At 45.0% G+C, this 26,026-nt stretch overlaps 1 pseudogene; it reads right to left on the bottom strand.

Annotated features, from left to right (window-relative positions):
- Positions 1-15,233: 15,233 nt before the first annotated feature.
- Positions 15,234-26,026, bottom strand: part of LOC149445842 (uncharacterized) — a 47,107-nt pseudogene continuing 36,314 nt past the window's right edge.

Here is a 26,026-nt window from a genome sequence, read left to right as displayed (position 1 = left end):
CCAGGCCAATTTTCGGCTTTCAGCGCTGTCACACTTTGAATGACAATTACTCGGTCATGCAAAACTGCACCCAAAGTACATTTTTATCATTTTGTTGAGACAGATAGAGCTTTATTTTGGTCATATTTAATCATGTTTTTTTTAAAAAAAAAAAAAACGTTTTTCTTAGTTTCTTGTAAAAAGAAGTGGAAATAAGTAGTTTTTCTTCAGTTTAGGCCAACATTTATACTGCTACATTGGTAAAAATAACCCAAATCAGTGCATATTATTTGGTCTGGGAAAGTTATAGCCTACGAAGCTATGGTACGTGTCATTGAAAATTGATCAATCCTAATATACTGAATGCTTTCTCATTTCTTGAGGCCCTAGCATGCCAGGACAGTACGAATACCCCCCAGATGACCCCTTTTTGGAAAGTAGACAGTCCAAGGTATTTAGTAAGAGACATGATGAGTTTTTTTAAGTTTCTTTTTTTCACACAATTCTTTGGAAAATTAATTGAGTACTGTCCGTGATACTTTTTTTATTTGCATTAACACACAATTTTGAGGACAAGCTTTCGGGGTATGTCCCCTTCTTCAAGGTCCAAGCAGTACTATACAAATCACAAAGTTTTAGCAGAATGTTAGAAGAGATGGAAAAAAAAAAAAAAGAGGCTAGAGATAAGACACAGCAAAGGGGGGGGGGGGGGCAACAATCACATCACAGGGGGAGTCAAGCTTGAGCTGGTAGTCATAAAACTGTTGGATAATGATTGAGGAATCCCATGTCCAAATTCAGGCCGTTATCTTTTGTGTCAAATAGAATTATCATTCTTAGTTCAAAAGTTTTTCTTTCCTGAATGGATTTGAAATTTCCTTTAAGAACTAAAATATTGAGGTCTCCCATTGTATGGTCTGGTTGTGCGAAATGGTGTCCCACAGGTGTGCAAAGGTCATCTTCTCTATGTTCCTTGATGGTATGTCTGTGCAGATTCATCCTTGTTTGCCACGTCTGTACTGTTTCGCCAACATAAGATCCTTTGTTACATTTTCTGCACTGGATAAGGTACACAACATTACTGGAGGTGCAGCTGTATGATCCGGAGATATTGAAGATCCCTTTTGAGTGTCTGACACTTTTTGATGGATTGATTTGGTTGCACAGCTTGCAGTGTTTTTTTATTGCAGGGTGTGCTTCCATTATTTGTGACATCTTGATCAGATGGACGTTTCCTACTGATTAGTTTATTTCTGAGGTTGGGGGGTTGTCTGAAAGCCAGTATTGGGGGGGGTGTCTGAAGGCCAGTATTGGGAGTTGTCTGAAGGCCAGTATTGGGGGTTGTCTGAAGGCCAGTATTGGGGGATTGTCTGAAGGCCAGTATTGGGGGGTTGTCTGAAGGCCAGTATTGGGGGGGTTGTCTGAAGGCCAGTATTGGTGGTTGTCTGAAGGCCAGTATTGGGGGATTGTCTGAAGGCCAGTATTGGGGGGTTGTCTGAAGGCCAGTATTGGGGGGGTTGTCTGAAGGCCAGTATTGGGAGTTGTCTGAAGGCCAGTATTGGGGGTTGTCTGAAGGCCAGTATTGGGGGATTGTCTGAAGGCCAGTATTGGGGGGGTTGTCTGAAGGCCAGTATTGGGGGTTGTCTGAAGGCCAGTATTGGTGGTTGTCTGAAGGCCAGTATTGGGGGGTTGTCTGAAGGCCAGTATTGGAGGGTTGTCTGAAGGCCAGTATTGGGGGATTGTCTGAAGGCCAGTATTGGGAGGTTGTCTGAAGGCCAGTATTGGGGGTTGTCTGAAGGCCAGTACTGGGGGTTGTCTGAAGGCCAGTAATGGGGGTTGCTGGAATATTTCTTTCAGAGTTCCATCCTCTGTTATGATGGGTTGTAAATCTTTGATTATTTTTCTTATCCCTTCTAGTGTTGGGTTGTATGTGGTTACTAGAGGTACACGGTTGTTTGCTTTTTTCTCTTTGTACTGAAGTAGATTTTCCCTTCGGGTTCTCAAGGCTGTGTTTATGCCGGTGTTGATAGTTTTGTCCTTGTAACCTTTCTTATGGAAGGAGTCTGCTAGTGTCCCGAGATGTTTATCTCTGTCTCTTGGGTCAGAACATATTCGGTGGTATCTAATGTACTCAATTGTTTCTGTCGCAAATGCAATAATACGGCTACAATCACTTCTTGGAAAATTAAGAAATTAATTTCTTTTCACAAAATTGTCATAGTAACAACTTATTTCTCTCACACAGCATAAGCATAATTGCAATTAGTTCCAAAATATATTTTGCGACTCCTCCTAAGTAAGGTAATATCACATGTGTGAGACTTTTTCAGAGCCTAGCTACATAGAGGGGCCCAACATCCTAGGAGCACCTTCTCGTGATCTAGGGAAATACATTACACATCTAATTTCCTGACTACCTATCACATTTTTTAAGGCAAATTTTTAAGTTGTCAGTTTATAAGATATCTCTAAAACAGCATGTACATACCAAGAATTACACACCAAAATACATTTTGCTACAATACCACATGTGAGACTTTCACAGACTAGCTGAACAAAGGGTAAGCAAAAGATTACCTGTGGTTTTAGTAGAGCATTTGTCTGTATATGGGAGCATTGGTCCAGGAAGAGATATGGTCAGCAACAGCCAAAGAAATTGTTTAGGCAGCACGCAGGAATATGTTTGATAAACAGGCCAAGGTCAGTACAGGCAATAGGCTGACATCCAGACAGCATACAGGAACATGGCCTATAAAAAGTCCTGGGTCAGTACAGGCAGAGATATAGTCAGCACAGCCAAAGTATTGGTCCAGGTGACAGGCCAGAACATGGTCCATAAAAAGTCCTCGGTCAGTACAGGCAGCAGGCAAATATATGGTCCAGGCAGCAGGCATGAAAATGGTCCATAACAAGTCCTGGTTAAGTACAGGCAGCATGCAGAGATATGTTCAGTACAGTCAAAAGTATTGGTCCAGGCAGCAGGCAGGAAAATCAGTTTTAGAGCCTTGGTCAGTTAAGATCTGGGCACATGTCTCTTAAGCCCATCGCATATGTGAGACCCCTGTGTTATCTTGAATCCCACTACTACAGTAGCAGGGAAAAAGGTCAATCCAAGTGGCAGTCAAAAAAACATGGTCGATTAACAGGCCAAGGTCAGTGTGGGTGGAAGGTAGAAACGTGGTTGATAAACAATTTAGACGGCAGGCAGAGGCATTGTCAGTAAACAGGACAGGGTCAGTTTAGGTGGAAGGCAGTGGAGTGGTAAATCAAGGCAGAAGACAAATGAGCAGAACAGATATTAGATCCAGGAAAATGGAAGACTGTTTGAAACAAGGGGGACGTGTGATAACGTCAGAAGCAGTCTCCAATTCATAGACCCGGTTGGGAGGGACATTGAGGACAATGAAAACTGGTGTCTCTCCTAACTCCCTCCCTGCTGCACATCCAAAAAAAATTTTTTGGCATCTTTAGCCTGCTTCTGTGGGTGGAATTTTCTCAGGAAAGTGGTGCTCAAGTCTGCTGACACAATCAGAGCAAATGTTTTCTGGGGGGGATCCTTGCTGGAAGATAATGGAAGTGATGACATATTCTATAAATCTGAGGAAGGTGGTGGGTCTTTCCATTGACTTTTGATAGGTGACATATGCATTATAAATGGCCAAATGGAAAAGGTAAAACTGCAACATTTTATATCAGAAGAGGGACATTCTTGTTGACAAGTAGGGCTGTAGCATCTGATCATTTAAATCCGCCCCCCATGAATAGATTATAATCATTGCTATACTCAAGCCCCATGTTGATTTTAAGGCCCCAAATCATTTTAAGCTCCTCCACTGTTATACATCTCCATTCAAATGGACAGACATGGCATGAATTGGGGTGGTCTGTAATATAATATTGGGAAAAAAGATGTGTCTGGTCCACAATCAGTGGAAGGAAATTGTCAGGGAGAAATACATTTTAAAAATTAATCGGGGAAAAATTTCTGTGTTAGCCTGTGCACCTGGCTTTGCTGTGAAAAGGGGGATTGTAGCTAATCCTGAGTTGGAAGGCAGCCATATTGGGTTTACCAGGGCTTCTGCAAGATATGTATGGGCCCTGACTCTTGGGGGTTTACTTACTAAAGCTGGAGAGTCCAAAATCAGACTCCCTTCTGCATAGAAACCAATCAGCTTCTAACCTCAGCTTGTTCAGTGAAGCTTTGGCAATGAAACCTGGAAGCTGATTGGTTTCTATGCAGAAGGGAGTCTGATTTTGGACTCTCCAGCTTTAGTAAATAAACCCCTTGAGGTCTGATGTGATATTCCAGTGCTGGTACTGGGCCTTTCATCCAGGGGTCTAGTGCCGTTGGTGTTTGGTGACTCACATTGGGGTGTATGGCACTGGTGGTGAATGCCTGGTCTTCAGAGCATCTTATTCTTATAGAAGGGCCTGCTTCCTCCTCCAATTCGGTCACCTATCCACTACTTTTAACAAGCCAGTATTCCGAATCGGAATTGGACAGTGAGAGGCCCAACATTCTTGCAGTTGGTAGAGCTGCCCGTTCATCTTGACAAAATGCATCCAGGTCATACAAAATCTTTGGTCGTCTTGTATGAACCACACATTTGAAATCTTTCCAGAGTGGCTCAATAATATTAAGGTCAGGAGACTGATGGCCACTCTAGAACCTTCACCCTTTTCTGCTGTAATCACTGGAGGGTCAACTTGGCCTTATGCTTTGGGTCATTGCCATGTTGGAAAGCCCAAGAGCATCCCTTGTGCAGCTTTTGTGCAGCAGAATGCAAATTGTCTGCCAGTATTTTCTGATAACATGCTGCATACATCCCCGTGCCTTTAGAGCTCTTACACCCCCAAAACATTATTGAGCTTCACAGTGGGGATGGTATTCTTGTCTCTATAGACCTTGCTTACCCCTCTCCACACATAGCACTTATTGTAACCATAAAGATATATATTGGTCTTGTCACTCCAGATTACAGTGTGCCAGAAGCTGTGAGGTATGTGAAGATGTTGTCAGGCATATTGTAACCGGGCTTTTTTGTGGCATTGGTGCAGTAAAGGCTTCTTTCTGGCAAGTCGACCAAACAGCTCATATTTGTTCAAGAATCATCGTATTGTGCTCCTTGAAACAACCACACTGTCTTTTTCTAGAGCAGCCTGTACTTCTTCTGAGGTAATCTGCGGGGTTTTCTTTGTATCGCAAACAATTCTTCTGGCACTTGTTGGCTGCAATCTTTCTTGGTCTACCTGACCTTGGCTTGGTATCAAGAGATCTCTGAATTTTCCACTTTTTAATAAGTAACTTAACAGTACTGACTGGCATATTATCCTTTTCCATCTTCAAAAAGTTTCATTACCTTGTTACTGTCAGGGACCATCGCAACGCATGGGTCTACACATGCATAGGCATCTGTCAAGACGTGCAGGTAGCAGGGCACTAGGACCCAGGCTCACCCGTCGTCTTGACAGTACTAGGCAGGCACTGGGACCTAGGCGGCGCCTGTCAGGTGCAGGGCGGGCTACTTAAACCAGCCCTGCACAGACACTTGTTGCCGAATGGTCTTTTGTTTCCTGTTGCCTGTGTTGTGAGTACTCTGATTTGGATTGTCTGACCTTGTTGCCTTCTCCTGTCCTGACCCCTTGGCTTGCCTGACTCTGCTCCTGGATGTTCCCTTATAGATCTGATCTTTTGGTATTGACCCTGCGTGTGACCCGACTATCCTTTACCTATCATCTTGTACCTCACCGACCCGCTAGTTACCGACCCGGCTTGTTTGACTCTGACTTTGCTCATCCATCCATGCCTCAGGGATCCCTGGGCTCCCTCACATCAGACTCTTAACCCGCTGGAGCCCTTGGCAGACTCCTCTACCTCTGGTAGAGATACCTAGCAGCTGCGACCTGGTCCCGGAGTGCTCCAAGTCCATCCCCACCATCAGGGGCCCTGGTGAACAAGTGCTCCGGTACTTAGACTCCGCACTCTGGGGAGGCTCTATCAGGGGACTGATAGAGGTACTGTCAGGCGGTCCGTTACAGTTACACAAGTCTTTGACAGTTCTTTTCCGCTCCCCATGTCTCCGTATCTAGCCTGCTCAGTGCATCCATATGAGAGCTAACAAACTCATTGACTATTTATACACAGACACGAATTGCAATTTATAAAGCCACTGAATGAAGATTATTTGTCTAACAAATCTTTTTGCTTTGACATTCAGGTAGCTATTAACGATTACTTGCTGCAAAATGCTGCTCCAGTTATCTCACCTGTTCTACTATGGAAGGCTCATAAACCAGTTATTAAGGGCACCTGCATATGTGTCTCAAAAAAAACTTAAAGTAAAATATCTAGAAGGAATTTACTATAAGCAACGCCTCTGTTTCCAATCCCATCCAACACCTACTAACAAGTCCCTGCTGGAAAAGGCCAAGCCTGAATTATCCCTATTGTTGGCCAAAGCAGCTGAAAAATCTACTGTATACATATACTATATACACAAAAGCCAACAAACCAGATACCTTATTGGCCTTGTGCCTTCGCCAACCGGATTGGACAAAAAGAAGGCCTTCTCTAGTGCCATGAGGTTTATGATGGATTAGGTTCAGTGCTTTAATCATGTTTTTTTCTTGCCTCCCTCCCGAGAATGAATCCAACTTGTTTTGGACCTATAAGTTTAATTAAACAGGGTTTTATAGGATTCACTTAAATATTTGCCAACACTTTTAGGTCAGTGTTTAATAATGAAATTGGCCTGTAGTTGGTTCAATCAGTAGGATCTATAAATTAGAGTAATAATGTTGGAAATGTTTGGCAATTTTTTGGGAAGTCTTCAGTGCTTTGGCTGTCTGAGCTATTTCTTCTCTCTGTACACAAAAGAGTTGGTCTTGTTTAGCTCCACTTTCACATTTTTGGTGCATTCAATGTGACACAATGTAAAAGTGAGCATTTTAGAACTATCTGAATTTGGTGCACGAGTTGCTGTCAGAAACGTGTCACAAATGCTTCATGAATTTGGTGCAATACATTAACAAGAGGGATTAATACCAGAAAAGTGGTGAAGCAGCTTTATTGAATTCACCCCAGAGTGTTATTTAGGGTGATCAATAGTTCAGTTTTTCCAGCCTCTGATGACGTTTCAAATCAGGAAAAAAAAGGGCTTGAGAGGGTACCACATCCGAATTTGAGGTGCCCAGAGTTGACTGAGCATATAGTTATGCTGGAAGTGTACCATTGTAATCAACAAATGGAGACTCGGAGTTTATCTTTTTATTAGTGCAGTGTGTCTGTCAAATTCAAATTGAGGGGTTTAAAAAAAATAATAATAATATAATAATAATAATAATAATACATTTATTTCAATAATATAATCAAACCAAAAACACTGAAATGTGAAATAGAGCGCCAAGTTCGCACATCGCTGAGCTCAGTCGCAGAATCGTTTTCAGTGTCTGATGAGGAATTTCCCCCACGAATCATTATCACTCAATTCTGCAAGTGGTTCTGATTTACTATCGCTGTTCTCTAGCCGGTCTAAAACCGCGTCTGACCTAAAGGGACGCTTTTTGGACGCCATGGACGTTTCTCAGTTTCCAGGCAGAAAGAACAGACCAAATGCAGGCAGGGCGCCGGACAAAGCACTCGGGACACAATGTATGTGAAATGCTTTGATACAGGAATGTTATACTATGTGATTTTAGTGTATTTAGTGAATGTCACAATATGTAATTTTCAAATTTCCCGCCGTTCCATCCCCCATACGTCCCGATGCTCGCAGGGAACGGAACACAGATGACAGATGCCGGCATCCGCCGGAGTACATTACAGGGGACACTGCAGGAGGGACATTGCGGGAGCGCAGGACAAGGTAAGTGACCGAGAGATCCCGGAGCAACGCTGCATGGTATTCCAGAGTGTAGCTCGGGGTTACCGCTTTTGGTACTGAAACTTTACCCCGAGCTACACTCGGGAATACCGCCAGGGAGGTTAAACCTTTATTGGGTCAATCAAAGACAAGCTCCCATCCCTACTTGAAGAATGCCTCTCTCTAACATGATTCATCCTTATGGGCTTAAGTCCTAGATTCAGGGACTGTCGGGGGAAGGATCCTTATATACGGCACATAATCAAGATGCAGAAAATCTTTACAGATACACACTCTGGAAAAACACTTCAGTCTTTAACACTTTGATTTTTGGTGGAACACACTTAACTAGAAACACATAGAAACATATATAAATATATAGAATATAACTGCATAGGAATATATACAACACAGATAAAATATATAAAGTATGAATATGAACTATTTCAATGTGTTTTCAACATGGCATAAACAAAGCGATTAGTAAAATATCATCAATCATCCCACCCATTAAAAAAAATATATATATTTAACTATATTATAAACCCATATACTGTAGAGAAATCTAAGATTTTTGGTGATTACAATCTTCCTGACTGGCCAGGAAATGAGAGGGAGGGCGGAGATAGCCGTCCATTCACATAATTATTATATACAGTAATATAGGATAAGGTCATAGTCATATAAACACGTATCATCCAACTTACTCTGTGCTGGAATCTGTTTGGTTCAGATGTATTTTTCTTCATGTACATCCAGTGTAGAGCATGGGCCAGAACATATACAGCCCTGTATGCATAGTAGGGCAGAGATGTATAACCATCCAATGCCGTCCAAAAATATTTGACATCTCTACAAGGTTTCACAGAAATGTTATAGACTGTTTGGAAATATTCATTTTTGCGTGGGTGTGGGGAAAGGCATTGATACCCACAAATCCAAATATCTTCCAGTATTGGGTCAGTTAAGCATTTGTAGAAGGTGACACCTTGATCAGCTTTATGGAACTGTAAGTATATTTTTTGTGCCCACAGAAATATGAAGCTGCAGTTGATTGGTGTTACGTCCTCAAAGTGTCTATTAGCTAGCTTACTCCATGAAGGTGGGAAAATAAATGTGATATATTCAAAAGCAGAGGGCATAAGGTGAGCAAAATTATAAAAACCCCATGTGAAAGGTTCACACGCTACGACAACCTTGGCTTTTGATTTACTAATAACCATCAGTCCTTCAGTACCATATACAACATGTTCGTTAAGTTTAAGGATATAATCTACGCAGATCTCATGTTGGCTCAATGTCTTACTCAGTTCTTTGGCCTCCTCATCACTGCTGCCATCTCCTGGTGTTATTATTCCAACCCAATTCCACCCAAAATACTGCAAACATTTTATAATCGCTGCATGATGGATCCGATAGTCTGGTGTCATACGGAATAAAGTTGGATACATTTTTCCATCACTCAGACGAGAATCAGTGACTCGATAACTGATCTGGATTGTATGTTGGGAAATGTTTTAATGGGATGTTATTATTCAGACAATGAAAACATTTTATTCATCTATAACAGCTGCTCACCCTAGGGCCCTAATATACAGTACACTGCGTTTCATTTGTTTATATAGAACATACAACTTTTCTTCCACTGGTCCATTGCAATGTCCATATAATTCTCCTCAGTTAATACAGATACGGCACAAGGAATGCATGTAGGTCATAAAACAAAAGTGGAAGAGATGAAGTTCATAGATCTAGTGCAATAAAAGTGTATTAGTAATACAATCATAAGCTCGGAGTGCACTGACCAGGTAGAGGGGTGCTTTGTACACGGCTTCTGTGTCTAGGAGTGGAGGCAAACACCGGGGCCAACAATGGTACTTTTTCCTCACAGTCTTCCTCCACCTCCTGCTGTCAGACCAAGCAAAGTAGACCGAATGCCAGTGTCTCATCTGTCAGAAAAGTACCTACAATCCCAGCTAGTGTTCTGCCCACTTCCTGGTTTTCTAGGCAATGTGTTTTGGGGACAGATCCCCTTTTTCAAACCTAAATGTATCTAGGATGAAGGAGTGCTTAAAGGTTAAGTTCACCTTTTTAGATTAAAATTCAGGAAAGAGGCCCTTGTACTCATCAATTTGTACTACCTCATATTGAAGGTATGTGGCCTGCTATTGTTCTGGTCTTTCCTGACCATCCAGGCTGTGTGCTCAGGTTAGACCCTGGTATAGATCTAAGGGGCATCCCTACAACATTTTTTGCAAGGGATTCCCCCTTAAACTCCATACCAGAATCTAATATGCATTTTGGGGAGAAAGCCTTCTATTTCCTATTGTTTTTTGTTCAGAGTTCCACCTTAAAATCCAAACCAAAGGGTGTTGACTTTTTGGGAACCCAATACTGTGTTTTTCCTTTTAAGTTTTTTATTAAATCCAACCATATAGTTGTGGTATACAAAGCCATAACAACAAGAGATATGAACCCTCAGCGCCCCAACACTATGCAGTCACAGCAGAATTAACGTTAGTACCACAAATGTTCATGAGTGGAGAATGTGGGCGGTAAAACTGAACACCCACATAAAGGGAAAGACAAGAAACCCAAAAACTGCAATAACATACAACACAGGTACATGATGGAATGAAAGAAGGGGAGGGACACAGAAGCGGGTGGAGGAAGTGAGTTGAATAGAAAACTTCCTCTAGCAATTTTTGTGCTGAGTGACAGCCTTGAGAGGAGAAGTGTAATGGACCGCCTGACAGTACCTCTATCAGTCCCCTGATAGAGCCTCCCCAGAGTGCGGAGTCTAAGTACCGGAGCACTTGTTCACCAGGGCCCCTGATGGTGGGAATGGACTTGGAGCGCTCCGGGACCAGGTCGCAGCTGCTAGGTATCTCTACCAAAGGTAGAGGAGTCTGCCAAGGGCTCCAGCGGGTTAAGAGTCTGATGTGAGGGAGCCCAGGGATCCCTGAGGGATGGATGGACGGATGAGCAACGTCAGAGTCAAACAAGTCGGGTCGGTAACTAGCGGGTCGGTGAGGTACAAGATGATAGGCAAAGGATAGTCGGGTCACACGCAGGGTCAATACCAAAAGATCAGATCTATAAGGGAACATCCAGGAGCAGAGTCAGGCAAGCCAAGGGGTCAGGACAGGAGAAGGCAACAAGGTCAGACAATCCAGATCAGAGTATTCACAACACAGGCAACAGGATACAAAAGACCATTCTGCAACAAGCGTCTGTGCGGGGCTGGTTTAAGTAGCCCGCCCTGCACCTGACAGGCGCCGCCTAGGTCCCAGTGCCTGCCTAGTACTGTCAAGACGACGGGTGCGCCTGGGTCCTAGTGCCCTGCTACCTGCACGTCTTGACAGATGCCTACGCATGTGTAGACCCATGCGTCGCGATGGTCCCTGACATTCCCCTACCTATGGGCATCCTCCGGGTGCCCAACTGATCTCTCCACTGCGGGTGACCACGCACAAACTCCCGCATAAGTCTGGGGGCATGAACATTTTGAGCAGGTTCCCAAGAATTCTCCTCAGGACCATAGCCTTTCCACTTATTCAAAACCTGGGTCTGGCCCCCCCCCTCCTACGACAGTTCAGAATTGCTTCCACCTCAAATTCTTCCTGTTCCTCCACTGTAATAGCCTCAGGGGGCCTGGATCCCCAGTCCGGAAATGGGTCTGCGACCACTGGTTTCAGCAATGAGACATGAAACACTGGATGGATCTTAAAGGTCTCCGGAAGGGCAAGCTCATAAGCCACCTCGTTGATCATGCGTTTAACCTGGAAGGGGCCTAAAAATTTTGGTCCTAGCTTTTTTGACGGACAACGTAATTTTAGGTTAGTTGTTGCCAGCCAGACCTTATCTCCTGGCTGCAGCACCAATTTCCCCCTTCGCTTCTTGTCAAACGCCTCTTTGTTGTCTTCCTGGGCTTTAGCCATGGCCTCCTGCAACAGTTTGCAACATTTCTAGGGATGGTGAAAATATCAAAAAGTCATCCAGGTAAACAATGACAAAAATGTCCAGAAAGTCCCTAAAGACATAGTTCACAAAATGCTGGAAGGTGGCCGGAGCATTGCAGAGCCCAATAGGCCTGACCAAATACTCAAAGTGGCCAAACCGAGTACGGAAGGCCGTCTTATGGTCGATGAGGGGGCAAAGTGTCGGCCCCACGTTTGCTAAATACATCCAGGTAATCATGGTATACCACTGGAACAACCTGTCTCAAGCTAGAATTGTCCTCTGCACATAGGAGGATTTGGGGGGCCCGGAGGCATGACAGTTTTCCCGACAATAGGCCGAGGGAAAACTGAGGGACCCGGTTTCCCAGTTGATCTGAGGGTTGTGGGCTTGTAGCCACGGAAGCCCCAAGATCACTGGGAAAAGGGGTGACGCGATAGCGTCAAAACGTAATAACTCCCGGTGAAGGCCCATTATGGTGGTGAGTATAGGGTAGTTTCTTGGTCAACCAAACCCAATTTAATCTGGGAATCATCAGCCAGGAACAAATTAAGTTCCCATTTCCTGGCTTGTAAAAGTATTTCCTGCTGACGGGCAAAATCAATGTCCAAAAAGCAACTGCAGGCCTCCGAGTCAATGATTGCAGGGGTCTCCACGGTTCTTTCCCGAAGCTGAAAAAAGAGGGGTACTGCTAAGTAACTGGATTGACTCATATTACCCAGGGAACAAAAGGGAACTGTAGTTCTCGACTTATGTGCCTTCACCGGGCAGTTCCACATGACATGTCCAGTTCCTCCACAGTAGAAACAGAGGTTCCTGGTGCGTCTTCTCTGGCGCTCCTCTGGGGTGAGGGCCTGCCGAGCCAATCCCAGTTGCATGGGCTCTGAAGTATCCACAGGAACGGCTGATGGAACATCGGTAGGGGCGAGATGACCTGTGCCCCTGGGAGGTGCCCATGTGACTCCTTGACCCTGGCTTGACCTCTCAGACCGGCGTTCCCGCAACCTGCGATCGATTTGGATCGCCAGGGCTATCAGATCTTCCAAGGACTCTGGGAGGCCAACCCTGGCTAACTCATCCTTTAACGCCTCCGAGAGTCCGACCCAGAATTGGTGACGCAAGGCAGCGTCGTTCCAACGCGTGTCCCCCATCCATTGCCTGAACTCGGAGGCATATTCCTCCGCAGCTCGACGACCCTGTCGAAGGGAGTAGAGGGTGGATTCAGCTGAAGCCACCCGCTGGGGGTCGTCATAGAGGACAGACATGGCCTCAAAAAATGTGTTTATGGTCTGTAACTGGGGGCCCTGCGTTTCCCTTAATCTATGGGCCCAGTCCTGGGGTTCATCTTGTAGTAGGAAAATTATGAATCCTACTTTAACGGACTCAGTGGTGAAGGTACGAGGTTGCAGGTCAAAATACAGCAGACATGCGTTTTTGAAGGACCTAAACCGTGCACGATCTCCCCGAAAACGTTCAGGCATGGGAACACGAGGTTCGGCTGGTGAAGCTGCAGCCGCAGCCACTATGGGAGATCCAGAGGCTACCTCCGGGCTAACAGTTGAGGCCTGGCTCTGAGGAGGAGCCTCGGACATGGTCATGGTGTCAAACCGATTTTCTAACCTGGAGCATTTGTCCTGGAGGGCAGTTACTGCCTGGGTTAGGGCGGACAAATGTCGGCAAATCTCTTCTATGGAAGAAGGCCCCCCTCCAGACTCAGTCATGGCCAAATGGTACTGTAATGGACCGCCTGACAGTACCTCTATCAGTCCCCTGATAGAGCCTCCCCAGAGTGTGGAGTCTAAGTACCGGAGCACTTGTTCACCAGGGCCTCTGATGGTGGGGATGGACTTGGAGCGCTCCGGGACCAGGTCGCAGCTGCTAGGTATCTCTACCAGAGGTAGAGGAGTCTGCCAAGGGCTCCAGCGGGTTAAGAGTCTGATGTGAGGGAGCCCAGGGATCCCTGAGGGATGGATGGACGGATGAGCAAAGTCAGAGTCAAACAAGCCGGGTCGGTAACTAGCGGGTCGGTGAGGTACAAGACGATAGGCAAAGGATAGTCGGGTCACACGCAGGGTCAATACCAAAAGATCAGATCTATAAGGGAGCATCCAGGAGCAGAGTCAGGCAAGCCAAGGGGTCAGGACAGGAGAAGGCAACAAGGTCAGACAATCCAGATCAGAGTATTCACAACACGGGCAACAGGATACAAAAGACCATTCGGCAACAAGTGTCTGTGCAGGGCTGGTTTAAGTAGCCCGCCCTGCACCTGACAGGCGCCGCCTTGGTCCCAGTGCCTGCCTAGTACTGTCAAGACGACGGGTGTGCCTGGGTCCTAGTACCCTGCTACCTGCATGTCTTGACAGACGCCTACGCATGTGTAGACCCATGCGTCGCGATGGTCCCTGACAAGAAGGCTGCCAAGGGGACGGATGTCGTTCCACCACTTACCAGCTGAAAAAAGCCCTTCACACTAAAATGGACCGCTTCTTGGCTATCTAATTTCTCCACTCTTCAGCATAGTAAATCCTCATATATAGCATCTATAACTTGACCATGAACCCATTTTAATTCCTTTAGCTCTCTCTAGACTTCCCTTAAAAAACTGACAAAGGCGACTCAATGAATATTACCATGTTTTCCAATTTACAGTTTCCTCGCTCCTTTTGTTCTACATTCAGTTGCTGTATCACTAAGTTCACTAATTACATTGAATGTCATTGTTGGTGTTACAATATTGTGTTTTTTTTTTTCCCCATCAGTAAGGGTTCCATGGTTCTCTTCTTTCTTCTTTGGAAGTCACAGGATTCTGTGAGAAGGGGGTAGATCCACTCCCCAGCCCCACAAAAGCCACATGTAATAATACCAGAAGAACACTGACAGTTGCCTGTGAACAGGCGGGTTGGTGGTATGAATGGAGATCTCTGTTCCTTAGATTTCTAACTTTTTGTGAACCTTGATTTCCTCCTGACATTTATTCCTAAGTGGGGCTTCTCTCAGTGACAACATGTATTACTCTCATGCACACGGCTGATAACCACCTAATGCTTGATTGGTTGATATGTGCTACATTTACCTCTTGCACAATTTGGGTATTGTTTCTCAGCACAATAAATGGGTCCCTGTGCTGCCTTGAAATCACATTGCTGCTGTGTCAGGAAGCCAAGATTTTTGTTGCAAGTTGATTGAGGTGCTGTTTCTACTTTATCTTCTTGATCTTCTTGGATCTGTGATTTCTCTGCTTCTGCCCCCAATTCCCTTTATTTAGCTTGCAAGTGTGGGATGGATTTTGTGTACAGCTGCCATCCATGGATTCCAAATTTTGAAGTGGCACCTGGTGAGGATGCCTAATTGTGAAGGAAGTCACTGACTCCTCTACTGAGATAAGAGATTACCTATACATATAAATGGCACCACTTGTTCCGTGTACCTGAATTATTCAAAGTTCTGTAAATTCTGATCTGCACTCAAGTAAGGCTAAAACAATTTCACAGACTGTACTGAGCCATCTATTGGACACATATATTATAGTGATGGGCCGAACACCCCCCTGTTCGGTTTACGGTCGAACATCCGAACCTACAGAACGTTCACCTGCAAACTTCAAACACTGAACCGAACAACTGAACGGTATCCTACGGCATCTGAGTATGTGGCAATATACCGCTCAGTTACTAAGTACCTCATGAGCTATAATAATAAGTCATGTGGTATTTTAGTAGTGAAACATTCATTAATGTCAAAAGAATTGTCGTAAATAACAGACAATTAAAAAAAAAATTCAATAAACGGCGTGAGGTCCCTCCTCCCATCCATACCAAACCCTTTGGGTCTGGTATGGATTTTGATGGGAACCACCATGCCAAAATTTGAAAAAATGGCACGGGGCCTCTTTCTACAACCATGGGCTGTAGTTGTGGGGGTCTGCGGGTGGGGGGGCTTATCAGAATCTGGAAGCCCCTTTTAACAGCCTTTGGCAAGTTCTTTATTGAAAATAAAAATGAAAAAAAATGTCCCCTGAAGTAGGTCCAACCACAATCATGATGCCCACCAACGCCGCTACCCAAAAAAAGCAATAAAAAATCTGCTCCGCTCTCCAAACCGGCTTCCGCCGTCTGAGAGCTGCACGTGAAAAGATAGTTCTTATATACTGTCATGACGTCACAAGGGGGCAGGGTTCACCCCACCCCCTTGTGACATTATCATGTGCTGTGATTGGTCAAAGCATTGCACCTGACCTGTGGTCAGGTGCATTGCTTTGACCAATGACAATGTACTGTCAGGGCGCAGTGCATTGTGGGGAGTGGTGGGTGAATAGCCCGCAGAACACCCGTACCGTTCGTGTGTTCAGCATACACATGAATGGCCCATATTTGAGTTGAACTTATGTCCGACTCAAACATGCAGCCCATCTCTAATATATTATATAATACATTGAAGTGATCACTTACCTGTGTATACCGATACAGACTAAGTAGCTGGGCCAGCGCATGACTTGTATGGAAAGTAGTGTCACCAATAAAACCGGCCACTTCTCCACGTCCCTTACAGTAATAGTTGGGAGCTTCCTTCTCTCCAGACAAGATCTTCATGGCATATCCCAAAGTTTTCTTGGAATCAGAACAAGTACTAAATATACGATAGCCCAGGGTGACATTGGGCAGAAGATCGGGGTTCCTGTTAATTTCATTAACAGCTGATTTCATCAGCAAGATGCTTTTGTACTCTTCAAGGTCATAGCTGTGGGATATTGAGAGGATTTCAAACTACACAGAATGGTTTCTTCTGAGATTACAGTTTGTCCACATCCCACAAAACTAACACAAAAGTGTTTCACAGAAAATCAAGAGAAAGGAGTAGAAATGATATGAAAAAAATACAATTATTAGAGTCAAGTATAGATGTCCTGGTTTGGAAATCCTAGAATGATGTGTCAATTAGATGGTAGGTTATGGCACAAAGCAAGAGACAATCCCACCTGATCCCCGTGTATCAAATTAGGTAGGAGTGGAGATATTCGGTTCACTCCACCATGATCTGTAATCACTACCTTGGGCATGGCTCATCACAGATCTGGGTAAAGGGCCATTCTCAGTGGCCCTTTACTATTTGATAACAGTGTCCAATCACAGCAGACCACAAAATGTAAACTATAGTATTTGTTGTTACTGGTTCTCCTTACTCACACACATGCATGGGAGAGGAAGGAGAAAGATCTGTATCGGGATCTGTGAGTTTAGCAATTCCTCTGTGACTTACTGTGATTTTTACACTGCCCTACACTACACTGTTACACACATAGACCCACCTGTCAGTGGCCTGATTGCAGCCAGTGTACCTGTCACACCAGTGCAGCCCTCATCAGTGCCCTCATCAGTCAGTGTATCTGTCACACCAGTGCAGCCCTAATCAGTGCCCTCATCAGTCAGTGTACCTGTCACACCAGTGTAATTGTCATCAATGTCCTCAACAGCCATACCAGTGCAACCATCATCAGGGTCCTGATCAGCCAATGTACCTGTCACACCAGTGCAGCCATCATCAGTGTCCTCATCAGTCAGTGTACCTGTCACACCAGTGCAACCATCATCAGCGTCCTCATCAGTCACACCAGTCCAACCATCATCAGGGTCCTGATCAGCCAATGTACCTGTCACACCAGTGCAGCCATCATCAGTGCCCCCATCAGTCAGTGTACCTGTCACACCAGTGTAATTGTCATCAGTGTCCTGATCAGCCACACCAGTGCAGCCATAATTAGTGCCCTTATCAGCCATAGTACCTGTCACACCAGTGCATCCATCTTCAATGCCCTGATCATACAGTGGACCTGTCTCACCTGTGCAGCCGTCATCAGTGCAACCCTGATTCAGCCACACCAGTGCAGACATACACTGTATCCCTGATTGCTGCCACACCTGTCCCAGTGTCACCACAGCCAGTATACATCATGTCCAAAAAAAAAAAGTACACCAGCAAGGAGGCCTTCTAGATTCTGACAATGACCGGTGAGAGTAGCAGGGAGCTCTCATTGTCAGATTTGGATTCGGAGCAGGGGCGGACTGACAACTCATGGGGCCCCGGGCAATAGGGGATCATGGGGCCCCTGTGTCCTTGCCCAAACTCAAAAAAGCCTATGAAAAACGTACCAGGGGAATCTCACGGGGCCCCCTACTGACCCCGGGCCCTCGGGCAGTGCCCGAGTTTCCAAATGGTCAGTCCGCCCCTGATTCGGAGTAGGAACTCATAGAGAGCTGTGGGTCAATAGCCGAATGAGAGGAGGAAAGGATGCCTATAAGAAGAAGGACGAGACTTTCTGAAGAGCAGGCAACCACCAGCAGTGCTGTACATCATCCCGGTGAAGTGGGAGCACCAGCAATGCAGTACACCTGGATGGAAGGCTCAATAGTGGGGTGTCACATCATCCACCAAGAATCAGAGCCCATACATGTCTCCCAGAGGAACTTGCAAACCCATTATGGCTTCCCTGTAACCCAGCATCAGCTAGTAACCCCCCTATTACTGCACAACCAGGCATTTAGGCACTGCTGAAAATGTTACACCTATTTAATTTTTTTCTTTATTTTTCACCAATGATTTATTCCATTTAATTTCGGACCAGAACTATCTTTTTGCCCAGCAGTACATCACAAATAACCCAAATTCATATTATGTCCATCCATTTGAATGGAGACCTGTCACAGTGGACAAATTCTAAATATTTTTGGTCCTAACACTTAATATGGGACTTACAAAAAAAAATTAAGTACACGCTTACTCGTCCACAAACCTCATTTATCACATGCCAATGTATTCATCTGTCACGTCGAGGACACCCTATGACATGATCATGTGCTTCCTCCATTTTCAGGAGTATACACTGTGCGGTCCCTGAAATCACCTGGGATAGGATAAACTTTAAAAAAAATTTGCCCACGTATTAATTTTTTCCCCAGAAATTTGCTCAGTTGTATACTTCTGAGAAGCATATTTTCATTGAGCCCTCATCCATTTTGCCAGTTTTCTTGTATTATTATTATTATTATTATACAGGATTTATATATTATTATTATTATACAGGATTTATATATTATTATTATACAGGATTTATATATTATTATTATACAGGATTTATATATTATTATTATACAGGATTTATATATTATTATTATACAGGATTTATGGCGCCAACAGTTTGCTCAGCACTTTACAATATAAAGGGAGACAATACAGCAACAATACAGTTCAATACAAGAGGGATAGGAGGGCCTGATCCTGGGAGCTTACAATCTAAGAGGGAGGGGCTGGTGGTACAAAAGGTAGTAATTGTGGGGGGGTGGACTGGTAGGAGGAATAGAAGATTCCGTTATTAAATGAAGGCAGAATAGGCTTCTCTTGTATATTAATGATGAGAATATTAATTGCAGCCAGTAATACGCAGTAATAAGTGACAGTACAGTCTGCAATAGATGAAGAATAGATAAAGAAGAACAGGAGTCCACCCGTACACTGCCCAATAAAGTGTCAGATAAATGCTGTAGTCCTGAGATGAGCTTGATGTGCAGCCACTTCAGTCCCTGAACCTATCACGGGTATGGCAGTTAGGAGAACACCAATCTGTATTAAAAAGTAACTTTATTCAAACAAAATATCCACTGACATGTAAATACACAGCCACCTGTGACCCTGACTGTACTGTCACTTATTACTGAATATTATTGGCTGCAATTATTATTCTCATCATCAGGGGTGGACTGACAACTCATGGGGCCCCTGGGCAATAAGAAATCATGGGGCCCCTGTGTCCTCACCAACACTCAAACCACACCCAAAAAAGCCTATGAAAGGTATCAAGGGCATCTCATGGGGCCCCCTACTGACCCCGGGCCCTCAGACAATGCCCGAGTGCTCGAATGGTCAGTCCGCCCCTGGTCATCATTAATACATAAGATGACTCTAGTGCTATTTAGGCTCCATGCACACTGGCTTAAAAATTGCAGCTTCTACAGGAGTTTTGTTTTCCCCGTAGAAGCAGCTCAGTGGTATCCTATGTGTCCATGCACATTAGGACGATTAGAGGCATATTTTAACCCCCCTGGCGGTATTCCCAAGTGTAGCCCTAGGACTCTAGGACTAAGCCCATAAGGATGAATCACGTTAGAAAGAGGCATTCTTCAAGTAGGGATGGGAGCTTGTCTTTGATTGGCCCAATAAAGGTTTAACCTCCCTGGCGGTATTCCCGAGTGTAGCTCGGGGTAAAGTTTCAGTACCACAAGCGGTAACCCCGAGCTACACTCGGGAATACTCTGCAGTGTTGCTCCAGGATCTCTTCTTCACTTACCTTGTCCTGCGCTCCCGCGATGTCCCCCCTGCAGTGTCCCCTGTAATGTCCTCCAGCCGATGCTGACATCCATCTTCTGGGTTCCGTTCCCTGCGACGTCGGGACGTACGGGGGACGGAACTGGCGGGAAATTTGAAAATGACAAAAAGTGACATTCACTAAAATCACTAAAATCACATAGTATAACATTCCTGTATCAAACCATTTCACATACATTTTGTCCCGAGTGCTTTTTCCGGCGCCCTGCCTGCATTTTTACTGTTCTTTCTGCCTGGAAACTGAGAAACGTCCATGGCGTCCAAAAAGCATCCCTTTAGGTCAGACGCGGTTTTAGACCGGCTAGAGAACAGCGATAGTAAATCAGAACCACTTGCAGAATTGAGTGATAATGATTGGTGGGGGAAATTCCTCATCAGACACTGAAAACGATTCTGCGACTGAGCTCAGCGATGTGCGAACTTGGCGTTATATTTCACATTTCAGTGTTTTTGGTTTGATTATATTATTGAATTACATTTATTAATATATTAATATTTTTTATGATTATTTATTAAATTATAATTTATGATTTCGTGTTTCAAGTTTTATCATCCCCGGAATGTTTACTAGACTCTTGTTCGGACAGATTTCAGTGAGTTATTCCTAAAAATTACAGGCCGACAATAAAAAAAATACATATTTCCATGGAAAACAAAGTACCGCTTTGAGCACAGAAATACTGACATCATCAGACCGCTAGGGAGGTTAAGCTCAAAGTTTAGAGACAGGAAAAACATACCCGTCTGGTGTGTGTTTTTGATTGGAGCTTTCTGGCAGAACATTAAAATCTCTATCAGCATTTATTCTCTGCCAAGGGAACTGGCTTTTTGGAAGCCCAGTGTGCATGGAGCATTTTGGGTGTTTTTTTTTTTTTTGGCGCTAGACTATTTTAGTTTTAATTTAATTGTATAATATTTGGGGAAGACAGGTATGCTGGTGGGGGGATATAGGTTATCTGGGTGTGGGAGGGGTTAGTATTGTTACTGTTTATAGTAGGGATGGGATGGTTGAAGTAGTGGAGTATTTAGGTTTCGTTCTGCCCTAGGCAATACAAAAATTATCCCCCCTACGGAGAGACCCTGACACTGACAAAACATCCCCCTCCCCCTCGATGAGAGCCTGACAATGACCAACAACACCCCCCACCCAAGTGAACCTTCCACTACCACCGCCCCCCATACAGTGGCAACCTCCCCCACCCCAGTGAGAGAGAAGACACTCACCTTCACAGCTCCAGACATCCCAGGAACAAGAGTCAGTCTCTGCATACACCATCAAGCAGCCCACAGCCTCTCAGATCCCACCTGGTCCCCATGCTGCATGTGTCCTTTCTTTCATCCCTTCTTTCAGAGGGCGGCTCTGTCCCCCTGAAAATTGCTGCTGCCCCCCTGAAAAAATGCCGTCCTAGGCAAATGCCTTGCACTTTTGATGGTAGGTAAAGAGGCATTTATTTAGAATAATGACAAGTACATCAAAGCAATGCATTTCGGGAGAAAAGTCCCTTCCTTTCAGGGCTGCTGCTGTATGCTATTAAATTGGAAAGATTCCCATGCTGGTTATATATTTTGCAGGTTTCAGAGGAAAAAATGACATAGTCATTACTGCCCCTGGAATGACAGCTGTCACTCTGTCAGTTTTTTCCTCAAAAACCTGGAAAATACAGTTGCAAGAAAAAGTATGTGAACCCCTTGGGATTACGTGGAGTTTTGCATGAATTGGGCATAAAATGTGCTCTGAACGTCACAACAATAGAAGAACACAGTCTGCTGAACATAATACTACACAAACATTACATGTTGCCATGGTTTCATTGCACATAACATTTAAACATTCACAGTGCAGGGAGGAAAAAGTATGTGAGGCCCTAGCTTAATGACTTCTCCCAGAGCTAATTGGAGCCAGGAGTGAGCCAACCTTGACTCCAATCAGTGTGATGATATTGGATGTGTTGCTGACAGCTGTCCTGCCCTTAAAAAACACACACCTGTGTTGGGTTTACTGGTTTCAAGAAGCACTGTCTGATGTGAACCGTGCCTTGCAGAAAAGAGCTCTCAGAAGACCTATGATCAAGAATTGTTGACTTGCATGAAGCTGGAAAGGGTTACAAAAGTATCTCCAAAAGCCTTGATGTTCATGTGTCCACGGTAAGACAGACTGTCTACAAATGGAGAAAGTTTAGCACTGTTGCTACTCTCCCTAGGCGTGGTCGTCCTGTAAAAATGACTGCAAGAGCACAGCGCAGAATGCTGCATGAGGTAAAGAAGAATCCCAGAGTGTCAGCTAAAGACCTACAGAAATCTCTGGCACATGCTAACATTTTTGTTGACACATCTACAATAAGGAAAACATGAAACAAGAATGGAGTACATGGGAGGACACCACGGAGGAAGCCATTGCTGTCCAAAAAGAAGATTGCAGCACGTTTGAAGTTTGCAAAAGAGCACCTGTATGTTCCACAGCACTACTGGCAAAATATACTGTGGACAGATGAAACCAAGATTGAGTTGTTTGGGAAGAACACACAACACTAAGTGTGGAGAAAAAATGGCACAGGACACCAACATCAAAACCTCATCCCCACTGTGAAACATGGCGGAGGGAGCATCATGGTTTGGGGCTGCTTTGCTGCCTCAGGATCTGGATGGATTGTTGTCATTGATGGGAAAATGAATTCCAGAGTTTATCAAGACATTTTGCAGGAAAACGTACGACCATCTGTCCGCCAACTGAAGCTCCGCAGAGGATGGGTGATGCAACAGGACAATGACCCAAAGCATACAAGTAATTCAACAAAACAATGGCTGCAACAGCACAGAATACGCCTTCTGGAGTGGCCCAGTCAGAGTCCTGACCTCAACCCGATTGAAATGCTGTGGCATGACCTTAAGAGAGCGATTCACACCAGACATCCCAAGAATATTGCTACACTGAAACAGTTTTGTGAAGAGGACTGGTCCAAAATGACTCCAGATCGTTGTGCAGGTCTGATCTGCAACTACAGGAAACGTTTGGTTGAGGTTATTGCTGCCAAAGGAGGGTCAACCAGTTATTAAGTCCAAAGGTTCACATACTTTTTCCTCCCTGCACTGTGAATGTTCACATGTTATGTGCAATGAAACCATGGCAACATCTAATGTTTGTGTAGTATTATGTTCAGCAGACTGTGTTCTTCTATTGTTGTGACTTAGATGACGTTTAGAGCACATTTTATGCCCAATTCATGCAAAACTCCACGTAATCCCAAGGGGTTCACATACTTTTTCTTGCAACTGTAAATTCATCATCATACACATTATTCAGTGATGCAGATCCTCATCAATCACGATGAATGATGCCCATAATCAGATGACCATTGGAACAATCCACTCCTGATGACTGCTCCTGGTGCAAATGATAGTTGCTGGTCCCTGACAGGGAATGTAGGCTAAGTGACGGGGTCTCCTGGGTGAAGTTACTGGCCAACCATGAACATGACTACATCTGGTCAATGACATCATGGGGATTCTATAACCAAACTGGCAACTCATCCCTACTGTCCTGTCCTTTCTTTATCAAAATCCAAGTGCAGTCTGATATATTATTGCCTTTCTCACTAGAGCCTAGCTAATTTTTTTTTTTTGGGGGGGGGGTAATGCGTGGTGTGGTATGAAGTGTTTTGTATACACTGTTATTATAGCTACTGGGGTGCTGAGAAATATTTCACTAATTGATGATCAGTAACAGGCGATACTGGGCTCTAATCACCCCAGACTAAGTCAAAAAGATCCTCTTAAACCCCTTCACACCTGAGGGTAAAACAAATCTTAAAGCCTAAGTAAAATGTTTCAACTTTGACATGCGTTAGTAAAACCGTTCACATTTTCACAGCTACTTGGTACATCCAGGTGAATTATACCGCGTTTTTTTTCAGGGCAAATTGGGGTTTCATTTGGTGGTAAATGGTAATGGATATCTCCTATTTTTTTTTATTATCAAAGGAAAACTGGCCCAAAATAGTAAAAAAAAAAAAATGTTTTTAAATTTAGCTGTGTGTTTCTTGTTACTACCATAACCTACCACCAAAGAGCAACCCAAAATAAATTTTCCAGCTCTTGATGATCACAGCGATACCATATATGTGTGTTATTTGTTATTTGTACCCGGAGTACAGCCTGGAAACAATAGTACAAATTTTGTGTTTTGTTTATTTTACCTAAAACACACTGACAGTAACACCAATTTATAAAAAATAAAAAAAATCCTGACCTTTGACCTAAATACTAACCCTGGAACAGAACTAGATCAAACCTTGATCTAGGTAATTTTTAATATATATTTAGTTTTTTTTTCTCTCTGCAAGGAGATAGAGATACAATGTATTTCTCTCCTCCATTCAAAGAGGAAAAAACAAGGGGGGCAGGCTTCACAGTGACTGATCAGAGGCTATCACAGAGATCATGAGACCCAGAATCAGGAGTCCCGGGTCCTGATCGTTAGAACAGGTCCCAGAGCTCTCAGTGACACCCTGGTCTTTGTGCTGGGAGCACGCTGTGCGACACACTCCCAGCACAAAGACAGGTACATAAATATGCGGCCCCACAGAAAAAAGCCCAGTTCTGTGAGTATTTGTGGGAGTTTTGCGTGAAGGGGTTAGGAATACACAACCTCCAAACTAATTGCCCCAAAAGAAAATCCACTCCATCCTCAAATCACACAAAAGCATAAATAAATACATGAATAAAAAAAAAGAAAGAACCCTAATTGTAACGGAAGCGCAGGCAGGACAGAGCACACGGAGAAGATGGGGAACACACAAAGCTTTATTGAAGCAACAAAAGGACAGACACTCAATGGGGAAATGGCAGGGAGGGTGATGTGTGCGCAAACCAGGGACAATTCCAGGCACGGGGGGTCTTCAGCGACAGGCAGGCAGTCTCCCCCCTAGGCTTGGGACCTCAGCCGAGCTCCCTCTGTGACTGGATAGCGGATTGGAGACTCGGGCAACAGGCGGCAACCTACCACTGGGCCTCAGGCAACAGGCGGCAACCTACCACTGGGCAGGGGCCTCGGGCAACAGGCGGCAACCTACCACTGGGCAGGGGCCTCGGGCAACAGGTGGCAACCTACCACTGGGCAGGGGCCTCGGGCAACAGGCGGCAACCTACCACTGGGCAGGGTCCTCGGGCAACAGGCGGCAACCTACCACTGGGCAGGGGCCTCGGGCAACAGGCGGCAACCTACCACTGGGCAGGGGCCTAAGGGACTCAACAGGACTCTAGCTGTGGAGACTGGCCACAGCACAGCTCCCACCCAGCTTTCTAGGGTCATTGGGTTCACGGGGACTCAACGGGTAGCGATGGCTCAAGCACTCAGGGGCACCACAGGTAGCTATACTCTGTGCATGCCATCAGGACACAGGTGGTCAGTGCACACAAAGCGGGGCAGTTCGGAACATGGGTGGTTGGTGCACACAGCGGGGGGCAGTTCAGGACACACGTGGTTGGTGCACACACCGGGGACAGTTCAGAACACGGGTGGTCGGTGCACACAGCAGGCACAGTTCAGGACACAGGTGGTCGGTGCACACAGTAGGCACAGTTCAGTACACAGGTGGTCAGTGCGCACAACAGGGACAGTTCAGGACACGGGTGGTCGGTGCACACAGCGGGGACAGTTCAGAACACGGGTGGTCGGTGCACACAGCGGGGACAGTTCAGGACACTCACGGTAAGCAGCTGGCAGACCATCAGCGGCAGGCGGCTCCAGACAGGGACAACCAGCGGTCAGCGTTCCAGGGACAACCAGGGATCAGCAGACAGCAGCAGCTCCCAGGGCACTCAGCAGCAGGCAGCTTCCAGGGACACACAGC

Source organism: Staurois parvus, unplaced genomic scaffold (genome assembly GCF_062004578.1).
Source record: "Staurois parvus isolate SC_StPar_1 unplaced genomic scaffold, SC_StPar_1.0 ptg000706l, whole genome shotgun sequence".
Taxonomy (NCBI): Eukaryota; Metazoa; Chordata; class Amphibia; order Anura; family Ranidae; genus Staurois; species Staurois parvus.
Note: the sequence above shows the minus strand (reverse complement) of the source record. Positions and strands in the feature narration are given on the sequence as shown.